Source organism: Sebastes fasciatus, chromosome 21, assembly GCF_043250625.1.
Source record: "Sebastes fasciatus isolate fSebFas1 chromosome 21, fSebFas1.pri, whole genome shotgun sequence".
NCBI classification, from domain to species: domain Eukaryota; kingdom Metazoa; phylum Chordata; class Actinopteri; order Perciformes; family Sebastidae; genus Sebastes; species Sebastes fasciatus.
The window spans coordinates 6,170,822-6,194,328 of NC_133815.1; the positions used below are offsets into that span (position 1 = coordinate 6,170,822).

General features: G+C 38.6%; 1 long non-coding RNA gene across 1 annotated transcript; it reads right to left on the bottom strand.

The window, feature by feature from the left end:
• Positions 1-4,876: 4,876 nt before the first annotated feature.
• On the bottom strand, positions 4,877-6,312 carry LOC141759586 (uncharacterized). Its single transcript, XR_012592160.1, has 3 exons — positions 6,103-6,312; positions 5,861-5,930; positions 4,877-5,020 (listed from the first exon to the last, which is right to left on the bottom strand). It is a non-coding gene; the product is annotated as an uncharacterized LOC141759586 (long non-coding RNA).
• Positions 6,313-23,507: the final 17,195 nt, after the last annotated feature.

Sequence of the window (23,507 nt, forward strand, 5' to 3'; positions counted from 1 at the left end):
GCGCAGTCGTAGCATAACAGTCAGGAAAGCAGTAGAGAACAAAGCCGGCATTCATCCTTGACTGTTCTTTTTACTATGTTTACAGCTGAATAAATGTACCTGGCACCTGGATGAGAAAACCCTGTCTCATCATTCAGTGTGTGGGTAACAAAAGCATAATAATTAACTTTGTATTCTTTTCCTGGAACTGTATTAAATAAATTACCAGCTATTGGGTAAGAGCGGAATATAATTATTGAATAATGTTTCTAACAAAGTCATTTTTGATAAATTTTGAGGTAAATATTGGGGTAATTTGGCAGTAATTCCAAAGAAATTTCAAATAGGTTACTAATTATCACCTAATTACCATGAAATTTGCAGACCTGTAAAATAACGTGTTACCAACAAGACATTTGAGGACGTCATCTTGAGCTTCGGGAAACACTGATCAACATTTTTCAGAATTTTCTTTTCATTTTATAAACAATATAAACATTATAAACAACTAACTGACAGATTAATCAACAATAGTTCATGAAATCATCCTTGGCCTTGGAAGTAATGATTAGGCGGACATGCTAACGATTGCAGTTTACAATACGTTTAATCCATTCATTAAACTTTTGCATTTGTGTTTTTGGTTTCGGAGAAGCTGAAACTCTTTAAATTCAGAGTATCGCCCTGAAGCCTCTTTACAAACCAGTGGCTGATTCCAGGGACGCCATGTTTACTGACAGTCTACAAGGCAAACACAACTTGAAATGCAAGACACAGCATGTCTTGTGGCAGACGTGCTGGTGGATAACGTGTCCGACAGCAGCCTCCCGTTCCTCTTGAAGAGCGTACCTCCTCGACAGTATCAGGCTATCGGGCTACCTGGCTCTCCCAGACCTGTCACTGGCTGCTTGGCTGCCTGACTGTCTGAGGACACGAGTGAGACCATCCTAATGAGAGATAAGGAAGGAGAAGAGGCATGTCTGTGTGTTGAGATCAGCCGGGTCCAGAGGGCTCACGCTGGGAGGTAAACAGCAGCTGTAACTTTTTATGTATTCAGCAAAGGTATTCTCAAGTTGCATTACATTTAAACCACTTAATCATTGCAAGTAAACAGGGTTTTGTTTATATATACTCACTGAAGCACAGTGTGCATCCAGCCTACACGTTGGCTGCTTTTCATACCTCCACATAACATTTGCAAAAAGGGTTTTTTATGTTCTTTTTCAGCAAACCCTGCAGTCTTCTTCTCTTTTATTAGAGCAGTGCTGCCATTTACAGTACTTTACCACCCTACGCGTTCTGCAGGTTTTACATTAAAAGATACTAACAATATGGTGACCTGCACATCATGCCCTGCTTTCTACTGCTGCTAATGGTTAAAGCTCCACAGGCTATGTTTACATCGTACTTTAAGTTGCATTTAATGTGTGACTAAATGAGTGAATGAATGAAGGAAGCACAAATTAATAAATACCAGAACCAGACTGCTGTGTACACATTTTCAAGCATTACTACAGAGTCCAAAAATAACAAATAAATCTGATTTTCAGATACTTATGTCTACAACAAAATTTGTAAAATCGCTGCCAAAGCACATGCTGTATAATACTGGAGAAATCAGAATAAATACTATTTAAATAGTCCATCTTGCTTCGTTTTTCAGGCTTTTGAGACAAAATAAACATTAAAATTAAACAGCTATTTCAATTTCTGCTCATATACCACAATATTTCAGCCATTTCATGAAGGATTTCCACTAAATAATATATGTTTGGATATAATATGGCTGCATCCGAAATCACATACTATGCACTACTGTACATACTCAATATGTGTACCGTCTTTCTGCATGTGTGAATAAACAGTAGTATGTGTCTTTTCAGCCGCACTGAACTGTAATTACCACGCCACTTTCTGAGAGCCTCCTTGCCAGTAGGAGATGCGTAACCATGGTAACCTGTACCAACGTCATGTGACCAAATGATGATTTGTGAGAATTATAAGGTCTGAACCACAGACTGTATATAAAGATGGACAACATGACAGCTCCCCACAGGTGAAGCCAAAACATCTCTTTCGCCCCCTGGTGGCTGGCTGCAGTATAGATCATAAGTCTCGCCCCCTCCATGTTAGCAGATGGGACATGAACCAAACTAAAAAGTAAAAGTACACGTCAAATACATTTTTTCCAAAGATAGTTTCTGTCATTTTAGGTAGTTCTTATCACGCTGATGTATATTCAGGAGTTCATTTTTGGTTTTAATTAGTTATTTGATGCTATAAAAAGGGGGTGTGACGTCATGATTGACAGCTGTGAGTCTCTCTTGCTGCGGCCGTGCTCGGCTCGTGAATGGTTCGGGTGGGTGACCTCGATACTGCGCAGACTCTGGCTCCAAATGACGTCAACATCTCAAGGTGGCAGCTCCCGTATCTGGGATATTTTGGCTTCACTTCTGTACAGCAGGAGGAAGTGGAGACGCGTCTTCCATCTTTATATACAGATGGAAGACGTCTTTGCTATAGACGTCTATTACGTCTATAGCAAATTGGAATATTATACTTGCACTTATTGAAGCGTTTTTGACGTTACAGAGCTGTCTGTCATCGTCTGTTAAGATTGTTGTCGTTACTACCTCATTGCATTGTGGGATATTTATGCCGGCGTAGTGTCCAGTGTTTGCATACTGTAGTATAGTATGCAATTCACGTACTATTGGTTTCATACTAAGGTTTCGGACATACTAAAAGACCTCACATACACTGTAAAACTTTTTCCTGTAAAATTACAGTAACTTACAGGAGAAACTGCTGCCAGTATTTTACTGTAAAATTTACAGTATCTGTACTGTATCAAAGAATACAGCAACTTACTGTAATCAAAGCATACAGTAATTTGCTGTAATAATTCAAAAATTACAGTAAAATACTGGCAGCAGTTTCTCCTGTAAGTTACTGTAAAATTTACAGTATCTGTACTGTATCAAAGAATACAGCAGCTTACTGTAATCAAAGCATACAGTAATTTGCTGTAATATTTCAGAAATTACAGTAAAATACTGGCAGCAGTTTCGCCAGTAAGTTACTGTAAAATTTACAGTATCTGTACTGTATCAAAAGAATACAGCAGCTTACTGTAATCAAAGCATACAGTAACTTGCTGTAATAATTCCAAATACAGTAATTTATTGGTTGCAGTTTCACCAGCAAGATACTGTACAATTTACAGTATCTCTACTGTATCAGAGAAATACAGTAACTTGTTGTAATCAAAATGTCCAATAATTTCCTGTAATAATTCCACAAATTACAGTATCTTAAGCATCTATAAAAACTAACAAGCAAATGAAAAATAACAATTTTGAACAATAAACACAACAACATGGCATATTCATATTATTCTTGTTTATTATAATAACCTGAGTTTGACAGAAAATAACATCCAAATACTCAAGCTCTTACAAATAAAAATGGTGTGATGAGTTGTGAGTGAGTAAGAGACACAGTGTGTGTGTGTGTGTGTGTGTATCTGACTGACTGAGTGAGGGTGTATATTTGACTGTGTATGAATATCTGAGTCCATGGACTGAGTAAATACCATAACCTTTCTGTTTCAAAATTAAATAGCCTCCCCTGTTACACTGAGGGGGTTCACTAGACAGAACCATCCTATTGAACAATACTGCGTGCTGGCTAAACATCTTCAATATTAAACGTAGAAATAATGCCAGGTTGAACATTGTAAATAGAATAAAATTCAAAAATACAAAAATAGCCATTACAAATAAAAATACTGTTGTGAATGAATGAATTCATGTGTGAGTGTATGAGTAAGTGACGGGCTTAAAACATTTGTACTTTGTGGACTGAGTAAATACTGTAACTTTTCTGTTTCAAAATGAAATAGCCTCCCCCGTTACACTGCGGGGGTTCACTAGACAGAACAATACTGTTGAACAATACTGTGTGCTGGCTCAATATGGTCAATTATTAAACGTATAAATAATGCCAGGTTGAACATTTTAAGCAAAATTAAATAAAAAATAACATTGTGAATAAGTGAGACACAGACATAAAGGGATTTTCAGTAATTGAGTGAGATATGGAGGGTTTGTCTCTACAGACAGAGTCAGGGATGTGATTGTTAAACTCACACAAAGTCCCACTCGAAATCCATGAGCTTCCGCAGGAGGGTGCAAACATGAGGATTCAGGGATGTCCCTTTCTTATGAACCATTTCCCCGCTCTTCTTGCTGGTCACCTTTCCCTGTCGTGCCTTTGTCCCTCTCTCTGGGTTGATCCTGACACAGCATCTACAAGGCATAGCAAGGTAAAACAAAAAGACACAAATGTGAATCAAACCACCTCTTACCTAAAATTAGACCGCTAAATATTGTTAGTATAAATAATACCTGATTTATTATAAGTCCCCAAATCGTTCTTTTTCATGCTTTATGTTTGCAATGCATATTAGAGTAGATACACGTGGACATGGTGAAATACTTTTTGCTAATATAGCTTACTTGCCTGATGTTTTATGAGTCACACTTTTGGAATATGAATATAACATTGAGTTTTTTTGGTAACTTGATGACTCTTTGATAATTATCTATTTAATTTAATTATTCAAGACTAATAACAATGGGTTATTAATTTATATATGAAATGATATTATTGAAGGCTAATACTGTTATGTTTCTTGTATATATTTTAGAACCACACATACACACCCAAACATCCAAGTGATCATTTAAGCTTATTTTGGAATGAACTCTCCATACCCTACTCTCTGATCGTATGTCTATCACACATAGATAGATACAAGGATAGCTGTAAGGCCCAAACATCTGACACAAATGACTATATGGAATTCAAACTTACTTCTGTATGAATTCAAGTGTCCAGGCAGCGTGATCCTAATATTGGAGGTTGAAGTTGTAGTAGGATGTGAAGACAACAGCAAGCCCCAACGCAGACAATGCCCCTTCACACACCACCTGACCCTCGATGCTTACCATCCAGCGCTGGTCGGAAATCATTGGACCTGAAACACAATGCAAAAAGCTTTAGGCTGAATACCAAATTGACCATTTGACGAATTATCAAGTGGCCACTTACCGCTTTATTGTTTTTGTATGGTATTGGCATTTCCAACTGATATTTGAAAACCTTTCTAAAAAAATGTAAGCCTCCGCTAGATATCAGGAATTCTTGATGTAGGATGCGAGATGCTACTCATCTACTGTACTGCTCTTTGATGTATCCAGGTAGCCATTTACATACTTGCGACACCATCGCGCACTCATTTTCATAAAGCTTAGTGGTTGTGTCCGTTGCAGTGAAGGAGAAATCAAGTAAAAAAGTTAATACAAATAAAATAAAATCTACAAAGGGAGGGAGAATATCAAACGAACTATTTACATATTTACAAGCTATAGGAACACCCTAATCCAGAAAGAGTGAGAGAAAAGCTTAAACAAACTATTTACATATCAGAGAAGAATCAGAGAAATTATTATTCCGTAGCCTACTGTGTATGTATTATAGAGTCAACTATTTATTAACTAAAACATAGCCCACTGTGTATGTATTATAGTCAACTATTTATTAACCATCTAAAACTACATATTTATTTATCCATTTCTGTATGCACAACTGTTTCAGAATCAGTATCTATTTATAAGAATGTAAAGTTGTGTGTATTATATACAATATAGAAGACATAACCATAGAAACTCACTACAACTGAACTCCAACTCCAGCGGCAAGCAGCGTCTTCCTGCCTGCCCCACACCTTCTGACTGCCTGCTGACAGGCTCAATAGAAGTACTCTGCATATGTGCACTAGTACAGTGTAAGTAGAAACGTGGGGCTTAGTGCTTACCTAGAATGATCAACCAAGGGCTATCAGGAAGGGTGAGGGATGTCTTCACAGTCGCCGCTGTGTCTGACACCTATATAGGAGACAATAAAGGCATTGCAATAAGTTAATACAATTAAACAATGCTTTAACTATAGTTGTCATCAATTTTCCTGTTTAAAGAAATTATTTTTAAAATCACACTGAGTTCCACTCATTGCATTTCAATGTCTTAATCTGAAATAAACTACATCAGTTATACTCACATCTGCCTGCAAGATGAGGACATCTCTCTTCTATTTGAAGCACCCTGCATGCTCATGTGAGCACCCTGCTTGCTCAACAGTATTCTCTCCATCATCTCTACCTGACCTGATCTGACTCAAAAGATTACCAACTACACAACCTTTATGTGTTCTTGACAAGTGTGATGAAAAAGTGGATATCACAGTAAACATTTTACCACAATTTGTGAATGGACATAAGACTGGTTTCCCCTCTTTAATGTGAGTCTTCAAGTGAGAAAATAATGTAGACAAACTGTCACATTTGACAGTACAGAAATCGATGTGGCATGATAAAACGTCTAATGTTAATGTCCTTATGCCAGAACATCCTTCCCTCAAGCTTGACTCCCTCTGATCTGGGTGATCTCTATATACATGGCATTTTAAAGCTGTAACTTTGCCAAATGAACGGTAACAATCGTGGAAAGCACATTTAAATGTGATGTGTGGGGTGTTTTGGTGAACTTTCATATGCCTAACAAAGGCATATTTAGTACCACATGCATGGCGGCAAAATTGACAGTTGAACATTCTTGAAACACAAGATAGATACTGCCTTGTCTCCCTTTTAGATTGCTGCTACCTATTAGTAATTATATTGAGAATTTAAATGCTGACTAAGCTAAAACCAGCTAGCTAACGAGCTAACGCTAACTAACGAGCTAGCGCTAGCTAACGTGCTAGCGCTATCTAGCTACCGTGAATATAAGATAGACTACTGATGTTTGTTACCTGTGATACTAATGAGTATTGAAATATAGACAAAGCTAAGAATAGCTAACGACCTACCGTTAGCTAGCTAATGTACATCCATGGAGGAACGTGCACTGTGTTAGCAAAGGTACAATACAACTTGATGATTTGACTTACCATAAAGTAACGTAATGTAACCACTGGAGTTTCCCTTCGTCTGGTCTGACGATCAAAATGGAACTGGCGGTGGTGAAAATAAAAAGTGTTTATCCAAACTGCTGCTGTCTCTCAAGTTGCACTGGACAACAACGATGCTGCTGCTGCTGCTGCTGCCGCCAGAGTGACCGTTGACCGTTGAGCTGCGGCGCTCAACGGTCAAATCGAAAAAAATACGCGCGAGAATTTAGAAAAATAGCCGTTAATTTATTTTCCCGAGATTCTCAGCGGCAAGCAGTAGATTACTGTGAAAAGATACACTTGACTGCTGGGATCATGGGAGCAAGCGTTCTGACTCCCAGAATGCATTGCTTTCACAGTAATATACAGTAAAAGCATTTTACAGTAGGTAACTGTTAGAATCTCGCTGTAAATTTACATCGAAGTCTTACAGTGTACTGTATGGAACTTCGGACGCAACCGTAGAGTTTTGAAAGTTGTTGAAACAAAGTTGTATCTTTTTGGTATCAGACGTGTGCTTCTTTCCCTATACTTTCACTGTATTGCTGTTACCACACTTTCACACTCCCTGTATCAAATATTTAAACTGGCGAAGCTTCAAACAGTCGAACAGTTCACTGTGCAATTAAACGGCCTGGATTTGTAAAAGCCGCAACCTCCCAGGCTGTGACGGAGGGTTTTCCACGTATTCTGGAGGTGTTAAAATGTTTCCATGTGGTTTTTGTGGTTGACACATTAGCATGCTCTATTTAGTGAGCAAACAGAAACTGAAAGTAAAAAAAAGTAGGCTGAAAGAGTTTGTTTTCATATCATATATATAATCATCTCATGTATGCTGAATCTTAAAAAATGATCCACCAAGATTCATATCTGTTGTCACAACACTTCACGGAGCCCCGTTGCTCATGTAGGAACATTTTGGAGACACCATGTTGCTAGAAGAGCGCAGTGCATTCAGCGTAATTAGGATTTTGTTTGGCAGTGTCTCCGAAGCTTGTTGCCTCTGTAGATAATCCTTAAAGGCTACACAATGTGTTTGTGTGAGCTATGGGAGAACTGTGAACTCAAGCCTGAGCCTGTAAGCTGCCACAGAAGAAAATGAATGAACACCCACATTCACAACAAAGCAGAATTTAAGAGAGAGGCAGGAAGAGAAAAACAGTGGCTGTTCAAGTGATGACACATAGCATAGCTGCTTTCCACAGCAGAGGAATTACTTTGGACAGTGTGTTCAAACTTGTGTGTGTGTGTGTTAAGTCAGCCCTGCACTTATCCAGCAGTTGTAGTTTATTTTATGAACTTTACCGTAAGTGTTTACTTTTTTTGTGCATGTGTATATTTTGGATTTGCACTTCTTTATTGTTTATATTTTGTTTTATTTGCACTCTATATATTTCCACTATTCCCTATTTTGTACTGCAAATGCTGCACAATAATTTCCCTCGGGATAAATAAAGTTTTATCTTATCTGTAGAAACTGGCTCTCTGTGGAAAGTGCATGAGTTTAAGTGGTTTTGTCATACTCTTTTTTTTATTTTAGATAACCCGTATTATTCTTTCTTTTTTACTTTTTCATGCTGAGGGTTAAATGAGAAGATTAATATCACTCTCATGCCTGTATGCAAATATGAAGCTAGCAGTTAGCCGGTTCCAGTTAGACTGGAAACAGATGGAAACAGCTAGCCTGGCTCTTTCCAAAGGTAATAAAATCCACCTAGCAGCACATCTAAAGTTCACTAATTAACACATTATATCTTGTTGTTTAATCTGTACAAAACCTGAAGTGTAAAAACAACAAGATGTGGTTGTAAGATGGGTTTCATACTGGACTATTTCTTGGCTAGAAGCAGCAACTTCCTGCACCACAACTTGTTGTTTTTGCACTTCAGTTTTGTACAGATTTAAATTAATTACTAATTATATATCACATGTTAATTCGTGGGTTGCTGGTTCATTTCTGAGCACTTTATGCATGAACTTCATGAAAAACTTTCTCTTGATTTTGCCTGATTTCACAACAAATCCCCGTCATCGCTGATATCTCGAGACAGTTTTTTTATTCATGGTTAAAGGAATAACTCGACATGTTAGGAAATAAACATATTTGCTTTCTTGCTGAGGGGTTCGGTGAGAAGATTGTTAACACTCAAAATATGAATCTGGAGCCAGGAGACAGTCAGCTTAGCTATGCTTAAAGACTGGATCATGGGGAAAGGCTAACCTGGCTCTGTCCAAAAAAGTAAAATCTACCAGCACCTCTAAAATGTCATTAATTAACACTAACAGTTATATCTTGTAAATGGTCTCCTGGCTAGCATCGTATTTAACGGACAGATATGAAAGTGCATCGATCTTCTCATCTAACTCTCAGCAAGAAAGCAAATATGGGGGGAAAAATACATTACAGTTATTTTTAAAAGTTTGACTTTATACGTAGTTCATCTTACCTCTGAATTAAATTTAGTTAATATTCATTGCCCATGTAGGCTAACAGCTTTGAGCCGGCCATGCCTTATAGGTGAACCCATCGATTTTCATTTAATAGTTGATGACTTGTGAGTCTGGGGCTCATTAAAACAACAGCGTGATGCAGATGCACGGCTTAGCGCCGTCAGATTCGCGTCTATGACCTCCTAGGACCACTGCATTTAACAGGGAACTGCCTCTCATTACTTATCCTTTATCTGCTGTCTCATTATACCCTCGTTCTGTTTTTTGAATTTTTCTATTACTGTCTTTGCAATGCAAATCTTCTGCTTAAATCAGCAGCTCTGTGTATACGAAAGGCAAGGGGGGGAGAAGAAATGACTCATCCTATTAGCGTTGAGAAATCTGGGCACTTGGGGAAGTAGTCAGGGTGTAAAGAGGGAAAAAGAATATTCCCATCTTCCTAAATGCTGCTGTTTCCCGCTAAAGTATGATTGGTATGAGAGAGAGAGACTTCCTATAATCTTTGCAGCTCAGCATCAGTCTGCAGTAAACTAACGTGTATGTGCTGATATGGCTTCCTGGATGGTGGATGATAGCTCATGTGTCATGACTGCAGGCCTATCACTCGCTGCGTTTCCCCCCGCAGTGTGAGCCAATATGTTCAGTAGACATAGATGTGGGCATTGCCTAATGGAATCCAGTCAGTATGGCTGATACCATCACCAAGTCACACTGCCAAGCCTCGATAACACGAGGCTCTCTCCCTCTTTGGAGCAATGGCAAGTGTCCTGGAGAGCCCTGCAGGATGTTACATATTAATACTTCTCGACATTTGCCGGGTGATAAGCAGCCTGGGTATAAATATTTCTTTTCAAGGAACCACTTCGGCACAGCTTCCTCATAGAAGACGATCTCTGGCTATTTTCTCTTCATGGACCTGTATCTGAAAACAAATGCTGTGTCCTCAGTAACCTGCACTTCTTAGAGATGCATCACCACATGAAGGGAAAGTAATGCACACAGGAAGGCATGGTGAGCATATCTGTGGCATTAAATAAATAGTTTGACATATTGGGAGATATACTCGGTCACTTTCTCGCCAAGAGATCAATGAGCAGGTAAATGTGAAGCTACAGCCATTAGCTTAGCTTAGCAGAAAGACTGGAAACGAGGGGAAACAGCTAGCCTAGCACTGTACAAAGCATAGACCGCATATAAGAAGTGGACGTAGTCACCGTGACGTCAACCGTTGGTTTCTGGACTGCTGTTTTGAAGCCTCGAGAACAGCATTTTGGCCGTCGCCATCTTCTTTTTTTGCAACCAGAAGTGACACGAGAGGGTGGAGCTAAGTACAACTGAACACTAAATAAACAAATTGTCATTTAATAGGGCCCCCAGGAAGTCAGTGGTCCCGACCAAGAAATAGTGCGGAGCATAACCCAGGTAAAACATGTGAACTGTCGTTCTTACACTTTGTTTTTTGCAAGATTTAAACAAGAAATTAAATAATATGTTAATTAGTTCGCTTTATTGGTGCTGGTGATTTGATTTTGTTACATCCAAACAGAGCCAGGCTAACAGTTTCCCCCTGTTTCCAGTCGTTATGCTAAGCTAAGCTAACCAGCTGCTGGCCACAGTCATGAGAGTGGTATCAATCTTCTCATTTAAAGCTACAGTAGGGAGGGTAAAGCATTTTAGAAACATCTTTTGTTGTATTTTTTTAAATTCACATCCCGACATCAATCAATAAATCAAATGCTCTGACAAAAAAAACGAAAATCTGGTGTCTGTGGCTGTCGGAAGAACTACATTAAGCTGAATTAAATGATTGGACGGCCTACCTGCATGCACTCTGCCCATGCACTAATTTTTGGGGGAGTGGCTTTGGAGGGAGGCCTGAAAGGACGGACTGTCAGTTTTGCCGACTTGGAGACTTTCTTGCCAGATTTTGCGACTTTTGGAGCTAGTGCTGCTACTTTCATCGGAAAAAAGTTGGCAACACTGTGCTCGGTTTTTAGGTTAAAAGCTAGTGTACTCTTGCTGGTTTCTCCAATGTTATCTAACCAAGAAAGCGAATAAGCATATTTCCCATTCCTTTAATGGAGAAAGACTCTTCTTACACAGCTATGAGCCACATGTTCACCAGCTATAAATGTGTGTGAGGGTTGGTTTGTGTGCATGTACCTGTGCGTCTGCATGCCACAGAGCCTTGAAATCCAAAACTGAAACGCAGAGCGAAACAAATACAAACCACACGGATCTCCGTATCCCCCCCCCTTCTCCCTGCCGAGTGAAAAATTCATGTTCTATTACCCCATCAAATGTGAATCGCAGCTTATAAGATCACATTTGAAATTCCATGTCACAGCTCATGCATTCCCAAATACTTTTGGTAACGTCGTCGGGGTTTTGTTTCTGGAGCCGGACTGAAATTTACAAATGTGTTTCTTCACGTCAAGGTAGACTGTGACAAAGAATGCTTCCTCGGTTTTAAAAGCTGAAATAATGAAGCAGAGCTGCAGTATATGGAGGTATATTTATTTAAATGTGTGCATCAGCTATAGCAGAGCGCTGCATGAGTTATGAGTCTGCCTGATCAGTTGTCGTGGGCTGGCATAAGGGAATGAGGCATGTGTCATATCTTGTTTAAGCAGCCTGATGCAGTGTGTGTTTTGGTGGACGGTTCACAGCTACTCCTCAGCCTCTCATTGCAGCTCATGTTGTTGAACGGTTCCTCCCCCCCGGCTGTTAACTGACTGGGAAAGTTTCCCGCCGGATACCATGACGACGGCTGTCATCCGCGCTTTGCACCGCGGCAAATGGAGGTCATCTGAAGAGACAGCACCCTCACCTCTTATAGTCGCCGCTGCCACTGCTGCCATGGCTACAGCGAGCCGGGCAGCCTCTCTCAGCCCTCAGCCATCCCAGCATGCAGTTCACCTCTCAGCAGGCTGGAGCCATGCATCCGTTCCAACGTACATATGCTCATGCAGGGGAATTCAGGTGCCAAGAGACTAGCGCAGCATGTGCTCGCATCTCTTACACATCCAAGTCCTTGGGGTTTTACATATCCCAGTCCCTCCAGCTCGGTGTAGAAAAAAAAAAAAAACACAAGACGCTGCAGCAAAGAATGAGTTCAGCCCTCCTCTGTTGGAAAGCAGCCCGCAGCGTGACACATTAATTATTCATCACAAGAAAGTAAAGATTCCATATCTCTGATGCGTGTGCATCAACAGGATGCTTTATAAGATTACGTTTCTCATCCTGATCCCCTCAAAGTCCACAAAGTTGCTGGCAAAATGTTTAAGGATTTATCTGTTTGTGTGGAGTTTTCCGTCCGTGCTTGGATTTTCTCAGGTTATGCATCAAACTTTCAGTTTAACATTAAAACCACGATAAAAAGATCTGAGATATAAAAGTAGACAAATCTATTTTGCATTAGTTCGGTGTGTCTCCTATTTCCAGTTACCACCTCGTAAACACATTTCCATGAATGTAAATGATTGATTTGACTATTTAACTGAACTAGAAAATACCCCGCGGTGCTCTTACATGAATAATCTTCTCTGTTGGTGTCAATGGTGCATGACTCAGGTACTGTGTGTCATGATGTGGCTCTGTGTCTGCTGCTGAGGGGCAGTAAACGCAGTTGGAGGGCTGTGATGGAGAAAAAAAACAGAACAACACTGCATAGCCTCTTGCAGTGAGCGAGGACAGGTATGGAGCAGGATGAGCCTGCAGTAGATATACAGCACAGAGAAAAGTGCTTGATTTGAAAGATTGTTTCTCTGAGAAAGTTGATTTCAACCTCACTGACTATATTTACATGCACACTAATATTCCACTATTATTCTGAATTTGATACAGGTATATACGTAGCATTTTCTGATTAAGACATGAGGGATATGCCGATATTATTTGTGTTTTAGGAGCATTCTTTGGACATGCCTACTGTGCATTCAGAATATGCATCTCAAGTGGGTTGTTTATGGCAGTTTGCAACACACAGCCTCTTGCCTGTTTACGGCCAGATCTGTGCGTTGTACACAAACCAACTAGCCGTCAGTTTGGCGTATAAATAGCATAGCATTACAAGGAAATTCCGCCTGCCATGATGACGTCACGCAACAAAACTAAGGTAACAGTCGCAGTTAGGTTTAGGCAAAAAATAAACACTTAATTAGGTTTAGGAAAAATGTCATGGTTAGGCTTAAAATAAGTATGTAAACTAAGTAAAATACATACATAACAATGTAACATAAGTATGGAAAACACGTCACAAACGTCATTAAAAATGCAACTTACAAAACAAAACACCGGCCTCAAACACCAGTTTCCTGGTTGGAAGTCATGTGTTTGTTGGATCCATCCACCTCTCCTTCCGCCCGCCATAAGCGTACTTTCTCACTTTTTATTCTACGTCAGCTCTGAGCGTAGAATATTTACACGGATACGTTTACATTGCAGTACATGGTGTACAAATGACACACCGAAAGCAAGAACGGCGTTCTTATTGCACACTAAATGCCTTGCACGTTATTGTGCCATTCATACGCCATTTAGTGCGAACGGGCCAGGGGTAGAGATGCAAGCCCAAAAGAAAAGCCCACATTCCTGGTCAGAGGGAGAAACAAACCTATTTTTTATCAAACCAATCACCAAAGACTGTTGGAGTTACAGTTCACAGTATTTGCACAACTTTAGGACATCAGCAGTGGTGAAAGAAGTACCCACATGCTTTACTTAGGTAACAGTAATTCAACAATGTAAAAATACAGAATACAGTATTAAAAAAACAGAAGTATCAACAATTTCACTTCAAGTATTAAAAGTAACAGTACTTCTTGTGATTGTTAATACTGATGCATCAATGCGTCACATTTTAGTGTTGAAGCTCGTTGAGGTGGAGCTAGTTTTAACTATTTCATATACAGTTACTGCAGGTCGTTTAGTCCAGTACCTCAAAACTTTACTTATGTATAGTACTTTTGTAAATGTACGTAGTTACTTCCCACCAGTGGACATCAGAAAGAAGCCCAGAAAAGTGTATTCACTTTAATGCCTAAAGGAAAAACATTAAAACGACATTATAAAACTGAATAATTCTTAAAAGCCTTCAATATTGCATCCAGCTAATGACAGTGAGGAGCGTACAAGATGAATTGACAGTGACAGTGGAGCCAAATGGCATCGAGAGCATGAATAGCAAACTGAATCAAATATTAAATTCATTCAAAAGGGGGATAACACTGGCAGTGACAGCGTAATCAATCCACATTTTGGCCTGATCTATTATGTAACAGCTCAGACAAAAGAGCACAAATGAAGAAAGAAGTCGATCTCCCCTCCTCCGCTGCGAGACTCATCTTCCTTTCACTCTTTCTTTCTGTCGCCAATCATTTCTTAATGTGTGCTACCTCTTTCTGTTCTTCCTCCAGATCACTTCCAGTCCATTTTCAACTCCAGTATATTACACTTTTGTCTGATAGCATGCGGTAGTTTCACATTTCAGAGTTATTTGCGGTGGGTTATATGTGCTGCCGCCACAGTGGAGAGACCGCCTGCTCAATTTCTCTCTTCGTGACAGATTTCATCCTCCACATATCCATCTTTCTTACCAGCTTGGGCCACATTGCTTCTGAAATAGGAAGAAAAGGTCAGAGCGTTAATGCACAAAGTGACAGTAGATACATCACCTAAATCTATGGTGACTTTTGGCAATACATCCCACACATGGACACTCGATTTTCATTGGGAGGAAACGGGAGTGATGAGAGAGGAAACTGGAAATACACAATAAGTCTCTTCCGGGCTAGAGAGGGTTTGGACTCTAATTGTTTTTAATGAGGAGATAAACAAAGTTATTCGTTCTAATATAACTTATATTAAAAATAAAATATACACTCAATCTATTTGCCATTAAATTAGTCTTAATTTTAGTAATTTAAAAAACAGATGGCGACCAATGCACTTCGTAATAGAAACATATCTCAAGACTGTGAATTTGAGCCAATAAGAGACACAACTTGGGACATTTCTTTTAACAACAAATAAATAAATAAATTAATAAATAAAAGTGCTTTACAAAGACATAAAGGCAAGATAAATGAAAAGTTAGTAATATATAAAAATAGAGTTGATACAGTAAAAATGACAATCAAGGTATAAAGTACTAAAACATATAAAGGATAAATAGAATTTAAAAAAAAAAGATAAATAAAATACATTTATCCTGTTGCAAATATAGGCATGTCACCAAAGATACCATCATAGTGTCCATACTGTTTATTTACGTCCTTGTTTGAGGACGTTTCCAGCATGCTTGAAGGTTTTGTTTGCATTTTGTGCACCCTTACACTGATTTCGGTTTAAAACCAGTGTTTCTCAAATGGGGGTACTTTGGAGAACTGCAGGGGGAGGTGTGATTTAAATGAAAATGTTAATTTGAAGAATATCAGTCATGCATAATTCCTACAATAATTATACTATAAGTTCAATAAAAAAAGTTTGATAAACCACATTCAATTTTAATGTTTTTTTTAAATTTATTTAATGAAAGTTATTTATTTATTTAATTAAATGTATTTATTTATTACTGTATTTTATTATTTTTATTTTTATTTTTATTCATTTGTATTATTATTTTATTTTTAATTTTGTTTTTTTAATTCATTTAATAAAATTTTAATTTCATTTAATATTCCTATTTTCAATGCAATCGTAAATGGCCGCAATCACGGTCCTGATTACGTTTGTTCAGTGTGACCTGGAAGCTACTGTCAATATTGAATGACAGACGAAAGTCAATTAAATGAATTTGTGGTTGAAACATAGCAGCAATACAGCTGAAACCACAGAGAAAGAAGGATGGTTTAGTGAATCAGACACTGATGATGCTGCGCTGTATTGTATACCTCTTAAGGGTACTTGGCTGAAAAAACATTTCAAAGGGAGTACATTATTAAAAAACATTTGAGAACCATTGCTCTAGACTGTTTTCCAGGACTTCCTCACAGTAAGTAAGAGGGCACCAATTTGAAATACCATCGTGCTTTATTTTACATTTATCCTGCAGATTACAGCTAACTAAAGCATCTTGCTTTTGATTTGTCGGTTGGCTTCACTGAGTTGTGACTGGCAGTTGAATATTTATCTCGGAGCCAGAAAAAAAATGTGAGAAATCAGGGAGGCAGAAACTGGAAGTAAGATGCCTTTGGCTCTCGCTGTGTTCCCAAATGTGCACATTAATTTGAGTTTTTCAAAATGTTCAAATGTATAGCTCGCTATTGGCTCTCTCTGCTGCAGCTCTGCAAAATGTGATTGATGGCAGTTGTTGTTGTTGTTTACTGTTCCATGTTGAAGTCACTGAGATTAAATGAGCCTGAAAACTGACTTGAAACAGAAGTAGGATGTAAATATCAATAAAATTAAGGATAAAGGGATGAAAAGTAAGATGAGCTAGAACTTAATTCAAACTACTATATTTACAAGATTGACAGTATGAACTGTAAGAAGACGTACCATCATCAAATATATTTTAAAAAAGCATTAAAATGAATGTGGTTTATCAATATAGTTTTATTTTGCTGCTACGTTTCAACCACAAATTAATTTAATTGACTTTTTGTTGAAAATAGGAATATTAAATTATATTAAAATGTAATTTAATTTAATTAAAAAACGAAATAAAAAATACAAATACAATTAAAAATAACAATAATAAAATAAAATAATAAATAAATGTAATTAAATAAATTAGTTAATTTAATTTAATTTAATAAATATATTTAAAAAAAACATTAAAAATGAATGTGGTTTATCAGTGTTATTTTATTATTTATTTATTATAGTATAATTATTGTAGGAATTATGCATGACTCATGTTTTTTTTAATTAACATTTTTTTTAAATCTCACATACCCCCATTTGAGAAACACTGGTTTTAAATCAATATAAATCAGTATAAGGGTGCGCAAAATGCAAACAAAACCTTCAAGCATGCTGGAAAACGACCTTAAACAAGGACGTAAATAAACAGTATACTATGATGGTATCAATGAATAAATAAAAAACAACATGTTTGATGAAATGTGTTGTTAGATTTGACCTGTAACAGAACAGGTCAAGACATTATCTCATAACGGTTTCACAGACCACATTATATGGCATATTCGTCCCTATCTAGACATATATTTGAATGTTATTTTTATGATTATTAGGGTGGGTTTTTCCTTTACAGATTCAGTCGAATGTCCTATAGATTGCAGGCTGTTGGAGCCATTAGTAAGGAGGCTTTTTTTCCACACCCTCTGTCTCTCTCTATCACTCCTTGTCCTTGTGGGTGATTAGAATGCACCCTGGTTGTCTGTCTGCTCGCTCATTAATCACACAGCGAGAGACTGGGCCGAACACTAAATATACAGTTTGTCCTCATCTCAGCACTCCACACAAAGTGCTATTACAGCAGAAAACCACACAGGGTCATAAATGACTCATAAGCAGGGCTACGGGTTGCCTAGCGATCGTTATAGTAACCCTACCAACACGTAGATGTACAGAGGACTCCCCTGCATTTATGTAAAATCTGTCTCCCATTAAAACTTCTGCACAGGTTTTCTGTGTACATTACCATTACATTACAACCCTATAGCCAGCAAAAAAGTTCTCCAACTTCCTAAACTTTAAACGAACATAATATAGGTACAAAACTTCCTATATGTTCCTTGTTTTTGAAGGAAATATCTACCTGGATGCTATCAATCTTCATCTCTGCCTGAAGCCAGTGTATCTTACAGCGAGAGACAGCAAATCCCCCGGCAGTGCTGTAAATAAAAAACCAGGAGAGTGTTTGAGCAGATGCCCAAGGCACACCACAAAAAGTCTCACCGTCAATACACAACGACTTAATCATAGTACTATTTGAGTTATTTCCAAAAGATATAAGCTTTAATGGATTCTTCTTTATAGTGTTGTAACATGTGATTCTGCTTTCTGGCATCGTATTTCTCCCTTAAGCATAAACGTGTCTTAAAATTGACTCAAGACTCAAAAACACAGTCTCTATAGTGCCATTGACCATTAGCTCACTTTAGTTATCCTACTGTTGCTACACCTGTGCACATATGCAGCTAACAATGATAACGTGGTAGATTTACCGCTCAAAATTATTAGATTAGATTGGAAATTCTGGCATCGTCTTGGTACCGAAGAATCGGTTTGCGTGACATCTCTACACATCACACACAGCCTATAGCCTACTTTTAATTTTCTGTACATTCTAGTCATTGTCTGTGGTTTGTTTAATCAATTCCTTACACTTTAGATTGTTAAAATGCTGGATAACTAAATAAGAATAATAAGTATCGTTAATACATCCCTTGGAGTGTGATTGAGGGAACATACGGTAGGCTATGTTCGACTATTCTTCGTGTGAAAGACATGAAACAGTTTGGAGTTTAATATGTGGTTTTCATCCTTTTTAGAAGACTGAATGGAAATTCAGCCTCCATCAATCCAAAGTTAAAACTTGAGTACTATAATGAACTTTTCGAAACCCACAGGTGACAAAGGATGCAAATGAGAACATTTAGTTTCAGCTCCAGTAATAAGGGCAGACAGCGTTCACCCCTCTAGCCTCACCGGTACCGATCGACAGTTTTAAAGACGGAGGAGGATGATTTGCGATTCAGAAGAGAACGTTCATCAGTCAACCGACTGCAGCTAACATGCACCACAACTTCAATAATATCTTGTGACTTCAAGGATATGATTAAAAAGAACAAGGACACTATAGTAGGGACCCCTTTTTTATATTCTCCTTTCTCTAATTATTCTGCCTCCACATTCAAAGACCACCCCAAGGGCAGTCATTTACCTGCAACCTAAACTTATAAGCCATTACTGCTGCATGATTCACAGGCAAACATAATGAGGTTGGAGCTTCCTAATGGAATCCAAACACGCTTTTTTTTAGATATTGTTTTCTGTCTAAGGGTTTACCAGCTATAGTACGTTTTAGCATCAAATGGCACATCTGAAGATAATCTACCTAACACCAATTATCTCTTCTATAAATAAATACTTCCTATATATCTACTATAAGAACTGCAGGTTTGAGCCTTAATTTGGTAAGTCTTTAAGATTCATCCTTGTCTCTCGGGAAAAGGGATGAGACTCATTCCCACTGGGATATCTGGGAATTGTGCCCCCCAAATGAGCACTTCATTGATTTTGCATGCTACAGGAATGACTCCTAAAACCCGGAAATTAATTATCATTTTAGCATTTACGGTTCCCTCATCTGGAAGTCAATGAGTTTTTTTAATGTTTTTTTAGTTTGTTGCCTGAAGGTCTGTGGTTAACACAAGTTTAAGAGATTTTAACGTTTCCTCCTACAACATAAAATACATCAATACATACCTCACTCGTGAATTTTGAAGCTTTTATATGTCTTTGAAAAGGAGGTTACTCGCCTTATGCAACCGTGGTGTAGTCCGTTTATAGCCTAACATTAGCTTTTTACTTCTCACAGATTATTTTGCTGAATAAAAAGTGTAAATATCATAAATGTGTGTTTGCCACAGAGCTTATTTTCTGCAATAATCCAAAACCCAATGAAAAAATCCCATTGGCTTTTTGTCGAGGGAACCCAGGGCGATGCTAACTTCCTGGTTGGCCGACAAAAATAAAACATCCCTGCACCTCTATTTACTAGTCATGGTGAATACTGCACAGGGTGTTAAAACAGTTGTACAATATCTTCAGTCTGAGAGAGACTGGGGGTGTGAGAGATGTGGATATTAGGTGATTGAAGGAAGGATGTCATCCCTCTTGTTAGCAAAATGACCAAAATGCATGCTCCCTTGTTAACCTGCCATCCCCTCCTTCTCCATCCCCTTGTAGCAGAGAGAGTGCAGGGCCAGAGGGGTCGTTCAATTGAATGTCTAGTCTGTCTGACACATTGATCCGTTATCTGACTGAGGTTTGTGCAAGTTGGAATCTATGGCCCCGACCACGGCACAGAAATATCAGTAGCCTAACTGTGCTGTGTATTGATAAATCCATGGTGCTGCCCGCGGTGCTGAAGTAGCAGACGGATCTGTAATTGCGACTTTTCTCAGAGTGGCGGGTGAACGAGACGAACCGGAATCGCCTCCTGGATGTGGGTGTTGTTTACCAGACTGTTGGTCTAACAAAAGACAAAATTGGGTTGCATTATGGGAAGTGTAGGATCATCTTTCAGGCCTAAAAGTGCCAATTATCTCAGCCTTCGCTGCAACGATTTTTTTAAATATGTCTCTTGTCTGTTATGGAAGTACAATACTAAATCATCAGAGCTCTGTGGTATATTTTCAGGTCTGATGCCGGACTGAGAGGCCCCTAATTAAAAAACATATGTGAAAGAAGTAGGGCAAAGGCCAGGGGCTGAAAGATAAACATGTAGGAGATACCTAAGACATGATGTCATATCTTAGCTCGGTGATTGGAGGGCCTGAACCCGATATAAGGTGGGCGCGGGCCCCCAAGCTGGAGGACTTTCATATTCGACTGGAGGCCTCCGGACTGCTCGCGACGTCCGTATGACATGTGTGGCTTGTTTGTAATAAACTCTATTTTACCAGCAAGAACAGTGTCCTCGGAGCATCCTTCATCATCACTTCAACAGCACTGTCGCAGAAAAGATACGACAGCTCTTTATTGTGTGAATGACATTTGTGATGAACCCCTCCACTCCACTAGGAGTTCCGAGGTCCTATTTGCTGTTTCTTCTTCTTCTGTTTTGCAGGGCGGAGTGTCGTCAGGTTAATGATCCTCACCTGGGCTCGGTGTGGTGGTGGTAATAAAAGCCTCCTACCTTCCCACAGATGGCTCTCTTCCTTGGTAGGCACAGCTGTTTTGGTTTTGTTTGCTGCAGACATTTTCACACAAGCCTACATTACTGATTACTGACATTCCATGTTTGTTAAGTTATTTATTGTTAGTTTGTGAAATAAATATGCTTTTTACTATTTTAAATCTCATCTCATTTTTGTCGCAGCCTTTGAGCCGGGTTGTAATCCATCAAGGCTCGTTGACTAATTTGTTGTTGGTATTTATTTAAACATTTTATGCAAGTGGAAGATGAGGTTCTGCATATGTTTCATCTCACTGGTCACTGGTGTGATAAGTAAGGGATAATGTACAGCGAGCCGGTCATTGTTGTAAAATAAACCCAGACACGGCGATACAGGCCTTGCGTCGCCCTGAAGGGGTTTATTTCACAACAATGCCCGGCTCGCTGTACATTATCCCGTTTATTACACGGCTACTTACTTAAGAAATAAGTAAAAAAAGATAAGCACTGCGCTCGTAGCAACGGTCTGTTATAAAGAAATAACAGATCGTAGAACGCCGTGATTGACCAATCAGAGTCAAGTATTCAACAAAGCGTGTAATAAAGAAGAATTAAATCACATGATCAGACGCTACACACACAGACCAGTAGAGAACAGAATTTCAGTCAAAAAAATCACAATAAATATACAGATATACCCATAAATAATTGGTCAAATACACATTTAATTCAGAGCAAATTTTAGAGTAGACCAAATGGAAAGGCAACAATGTTATATGTAAGATGAAAATTGACATACATATACAATTTTATTAAAAAATACACCATCTATAATCCATGGTAGACCTAAAAAAATATATAATATAATGATAAATAAATACTTAAAGCTAATATTTAGCTGTGATGTTACATTAGTTTAATTTTCTATTAATTACTACATTGCTTTTTCTCATGTTTTACTTGTTGGCTGAATGTATATCGTGTATATTATTAAAAAAACATCTGCCGCTATGTATTTAAATTCCTCCCTACAGCGTGATGGAAGACATTGTCAATCATCATCATTGTTGGTGTATTTCATAATTCCATAAATAAACAGCTGCAAACTGTTTTACATCTTCATCCTGATGAGTTCAAGAGTCGGTGTGGGGGAGTCTTCCCTCCAGGTAAATGTGCCTCCTGGGTGTGAGCTGGTATGTTTCTCTCTGACAGGTTGTTTGCTCGGGAAGATGTCAGCAGCATATTCACTTTGAAATAACACTTAAAACATGGAACAGTATGTTTCTGCAGAAGCCGGTGGAGAAACAAGATGTACTGTGCTCTTACTGTGTGAATATCTGCTACAGCTTCCAGTGCACTGCCGAGGTTTTACAGCACTGCAAACAGAAGTGCTGAGCACAGACTGTGCAGTATTTGGGTAAGGCTTAATCTACAGAGCGAGCAATGAATCATAAACAAGATGTCTTATTGACTTATCGACCTTTACACACGTCAAAGTGGCTGCCTGTTTTGTATCCATCCCCCCGCGCCATTTCAATTTGAGCCTCAATAATTCTCTGGACTGCAACTCGCACATTTCACGCTTGATTTCATGTTTCTCTCCACATTTATGGAAAAGCAGTTGTGTTTGCTTACGCAATTTGCGTTAATGGCTCTGGAGATTGTTTTTGCCACGGCGTGGACAGCTGTAATGTGTGGGGAAGTTGCTTTATAAAAACAGTTGTTCCCTTTGTCACAGATCATCTAGCTTTGTTTCACCTTGGAGATGTGAGATTTCACATGACCTAAAGCAGAATCACACTGTCCTCTCTGCAAACGTTACTTACCACAATCCTTTTAAAAACAGTGATTAATGAATTCCCACACTTTCCCACCACAGCTGCTGTCACTGCTTCTTTCCATTCTAAGCAGAATAATATTGATCCGCAGCATCGTACAATAAATACAGTAGCAGATCACCAATATTACAACCAATCACTGCTGCAGTAAGAGCCCATTCACACGGCTCAGACAACTACTAGAACAAAAAACATAACTCAGTTATTTAGTTTGGAAGAGGATGAGGTGATGACAGAAATAGAGAAGTATAGAGGGAAATAAAATCCATGCAGAAAAGGTACAAACACATAAACTGCATAATTATTAAACTTGTCAAGGATGACATGCAGTCTCGAAAATCGTGACAAATCAAATGACAAAATATGATTCCAGCTTTTTCCCTGAGCTGCTAACGAACGGCAAGCTGTCACTT